The sequence below is a fragment of the Chrysemys picta genome, chromosome 6 (assembly GCF_011386835.1).
Source record: "Chrysemys picta bellii isolate R12L10 chromosome 6, ASM1138683v2, whole genome shotgun sequence".
In the NCBI taxonomy this organism is placed as follows: domain Eukaryota; kingdom Metazoa; phylum Chordata; order Testudines; family Emydidae; genus Chrysemys; species Chrysemys picta.
Genome location: NC_088796.1, coordinates 3,203,685 through 3,207,482, shown reverse-complemented (window position 1 = coordinate 3,207,482; position 3,798 = coordinate 3,203,685).

Here is a 3,798-nt window from a genome sequence, read left to right as displayed (position 1 = left end):
TCTGGGGGGGGGGGGGGGAACAGGGGTAAGGGGTAAGCGCCACTGTTTGACGTCCGTTTGGGGAATGACTGTCACTTTAAGAGAGGATCCAGGCCCTGCGTGTAATGACCAAGGATTTGAATTCAAGGAGCCAGCGGGCTGCGGATGCAGGTGTCAGTGAAGATGCAAATAGCCCGGCGGGCAGGGAGGAGGGGAGGGGATTTCCCCCGGGCTGGTCACATACAGGAAAGGCTGCTAAGCCCAGGACACCTGCCTGGCTGTAACCGGAGCCCTGGGCCTGGCGGGGGAGGAACCCCCCACCCATCTCCACATGGGAGAGGGGAGGGGGCCAGCTCCCCGCCTGCCCTCACTGGGGAAACCGAGGCAGAGCTGAGCCCCCGCAGCTGAGCGCGGGGAGAGCCAGGCAGGGCAGGACGGCTGCCAGGCAGGGTCGCCCTGTCCCGGGCTGAGAGAGGACCCAGGGGAGGTGGGGTGGCTGGCAGGACGCTGCTGGTAACAGAGGTGCCTGGTCAGAGGGTGGTCGCAGCCATGGGGGGGGGGTCCCTTCCACAAGAGACCCCGAATCTCAGCCGTCCAGGAAGGGGGGCCGGGAGGGGGCTCTGCCCTGGGGGTGAGGGTGATGGGGGACCCCAAGAGGGGAGATGGGCTCCTGGCGCACACAGCTCCAGAGGGGGCCTGCCCCAGAGCATCAGCGCCCCAGAGATCTGGCTGGGGTAAGAACCAACACTCAAGGGGTCACTCCCTGTTCCACCCTAGGGGTCAGGGGACCCCCGGCTGCGGCCCTGACGGCTGACACATGGAGCAGGTGGTGTCACTGCCCCCCTCATTCCTTGGCAGATGAGGGGGGGAGGCAGTGGCAGGACCCCAGCCCAGTTTCAAACCCAAAGGTGTGTGCGGGGGGAAGGGCCCGGGGGCCCCACAAGAGCTCCTCCTGTGCCCCCTGCTCGTGCCACCAAACTCTTGGGCTCAGAGAGGATGTGACACTGCTCTGAAGCGTGTATTTTTGGTGTGGTTGGTTAGCAAGGCTGCTAAATAAATCTTGCAAGTGCCTGGTTTGAACATCCCCAGCCCACTGGTTAAAGTGACCCTGCTCAGTTCATTCTCAGAGGGGAAGAGATGGGCCGGAATGGGAGTTTTCTGTAAATATTTTGTATAACTTCTGTGTGTGCCTCAGTTTCCCCTACGTGCAGGTGGCGGGGAAAGGCGGTTTACTCTCGGGCAGGCTGTGACAAAGGTGTAAATGACCCCTAGCTGTCTCAGGTTTGGGGGCCTGGGTCAATGGAGAGGCCGTGAAGACAATGGCAAGTCCAATCTGGTTCCAAAGCCTGGCCCATAGGCCCGATCCTGGGGATCCGTGACACCAATGGGGCCACTTTGCCTTCTGCAGCCTCAGAGGAGCCCCATTACGGTCTCTGTGCTGTCCCAAACAAACCGGGCAGCGGCTACACGCGCTGCAGGCCGACCTCAGTCCGTTCTGGGCACGGCAGCTGGCTCTGGTTCCCCGGTGGGTTCTCAGCCGCCGCTCCAGGCTTGGATGGAGCCCCTCCAAGCGATCTTCTGGCTCACAACCAGGATCTCAGCACCCCACCACCATGGAGCCCCCCGCATACTGCTTCTGCCTCCCCCAGCAGCTGTCTCTGGCCCAAGAAGGTCAGTCTAATCCCCATGTATGTCAGGGGACTCACAGTCCCTCACGGCTGGCACACAGTGCGCCCGGTCTGTATAGTGATCGTAGCGCCCCCAGCCGTGGGCTACGCTGCCGGATGGGCAGAGGATCTAGTCGTCACGCCTGTAGGGGGCTCGGTCTCTTAATTCACACTGAGTCATTCTGCTCTCTCATTGGACGATTGAAACATTTCAAAACAGGGTTGCAGCGAGTGGCGCGGTATGAAGAGCGCCCCCGGCCTGCGCGGGTTTGCAGGGGTAGCAGTGTTTGTGCTGACTCTCCGGGCCAGGTACCCACGGCCGCCCAGTGGCTGCTGGGCTCCTGGTGAGTCTCAGCTAACACAGCCTTGTGAATCCAGAGTGAAACACATTCTCACAGCTCGAGCCACTGGCCGGTGCGCTCCCATTTCCCGTATCCCACGGGTGAGCACACAACAGCCTCCACTTCCAGCAGCTCCGCGCACGGCACACGCCGCTCCAGAGCTTGGACAAGCTCCAACTAGTGTAAACAAACCCACTCCGGCTTCTGCTGGCCTCAGAGAGCAGAGCTGCCAGCTCGGGGGGTGGAGATGTCGGGGTATCCCCAACTGCAGGCAGACCTGGTGTCAATGGGTGTCGCTTGGCCATTTCTCACCAGCTCTGCCAGGCGTGCCCATGCCCCATCTGTGGGCACGGTGAGTGGGGAATGGCACAGCTCCCTGGTGTTTGTCCATTGGCCCTTTCTGACCGGGGGAGCTCCTGGTCTGAGCCCTGGGGCATGAGGAAGAACAGAGCCCGGCTGGGGTGAACTCAGAGCTCAGGCAGCCGGAAAGCAGGGAGCTAGACTGGTGTGGCACGTGCCCTGGCATTAGCCCTGGCCATGTACAAACCCAGCATGGTCCTGGGCCAACCTCAGCCATGGGGCTGAAGGGAGAGAATGCGGCCCCTTGAGCTTCAGAGACAAAGGCCGGGCTTGGAGACGGGAGGGCTCCCGGCCCCGCTGCGGGAGGGTCCGACTCCCCGGTGGGTGGCTCTGAAATACCCCGTCCAGAAGAGGGCAGTCGGGCACAGAGCCACCATCTGGGACTAGCAGCGATCGCCCCCAGGGGCGCACATTGCATGGCAGGAGCTCTAGGGGCGGGTTTGTCTAGACAGGATGGAGCTGGATGGCCACTGGCCTGTTCTGGGCGGGAGCCAGCAGGGGGCAGTGCCCAGCGCAGCACATCTGGCAACGGCCGCGGGGCTGGGCGGAGGCATAGACAGAACCCCTCTGCCGCGCTTTGTGCCAGGCGCGTCGGCTTCTCCAGTCCAGCCATGCCCCCTCCGGCACGTCCCCGGGGCACAGGGCCCCAGAATACATGGCTTCCCCTGCCTCACCCTTGTTGGGGGGACCCCTGTGTCGGGTTCGGGGCTGGGACACTGAGGCCTCTGCCTCCTGCCCAGAATCTGCACAGGAGACAGTGCCAGCTTCCCCCAGTGCCCTCTGCCAGCCTGTCCCAGCCGTGCCCTGGAAGGAGAGGGGACTCCATCCACACAGCCTGTTCCATCTTGGGTCCCTCTGCTACCGCGGCCTGTCTGCAGGCCACAGGCTGAGCTCTGCCAAATCCATTTCACCCCGGGTCGCATCCCTACTATGGTGCCCCATGCCCAGCGGTGCACTGCCTGTGTCTGACCTGTGAGTATTGGCCTCAGTGGGAACCCTGCCACCCATCTACCTCCGTGCACTCTGCAGCTGGCACGTCCTCGAATGTATCGCCTACAAGTGCTGCCTCTGGCACCTTCACCGCTCCAGACCCCCAGTCCCGTGGGGCGGCCGGCTCTGCTCCCGGGCAGCCCTTCCCCCGGCCCAGCCCGCAGACAGAGGCATCTCTCTCAAGCCGCTTCGCCCTGCTCCTGCGTCGCCGGAGGGTACCGTGCCCTGAGCGCGCCGGGGCTCTCATCCGGCTGGGAGCAGTTACCCAAGCTGGGCCCTGGCCTCGTCCAGGAGCAGGGCCAGAGGAGGCCGGCAGGGCTGCAGGAGAGAGGAGGCTCGGGCAGGGGGAGGTTTTGTGGGCCCAGATCTGCCCTTCCTCCCCCAAGGGGCCTGGGCTTGTGCAGATCTCGCCTGATGCAGCCGTCCTGCACTCCCACTTCCCTCTCTCTGCTGGTCTCTCC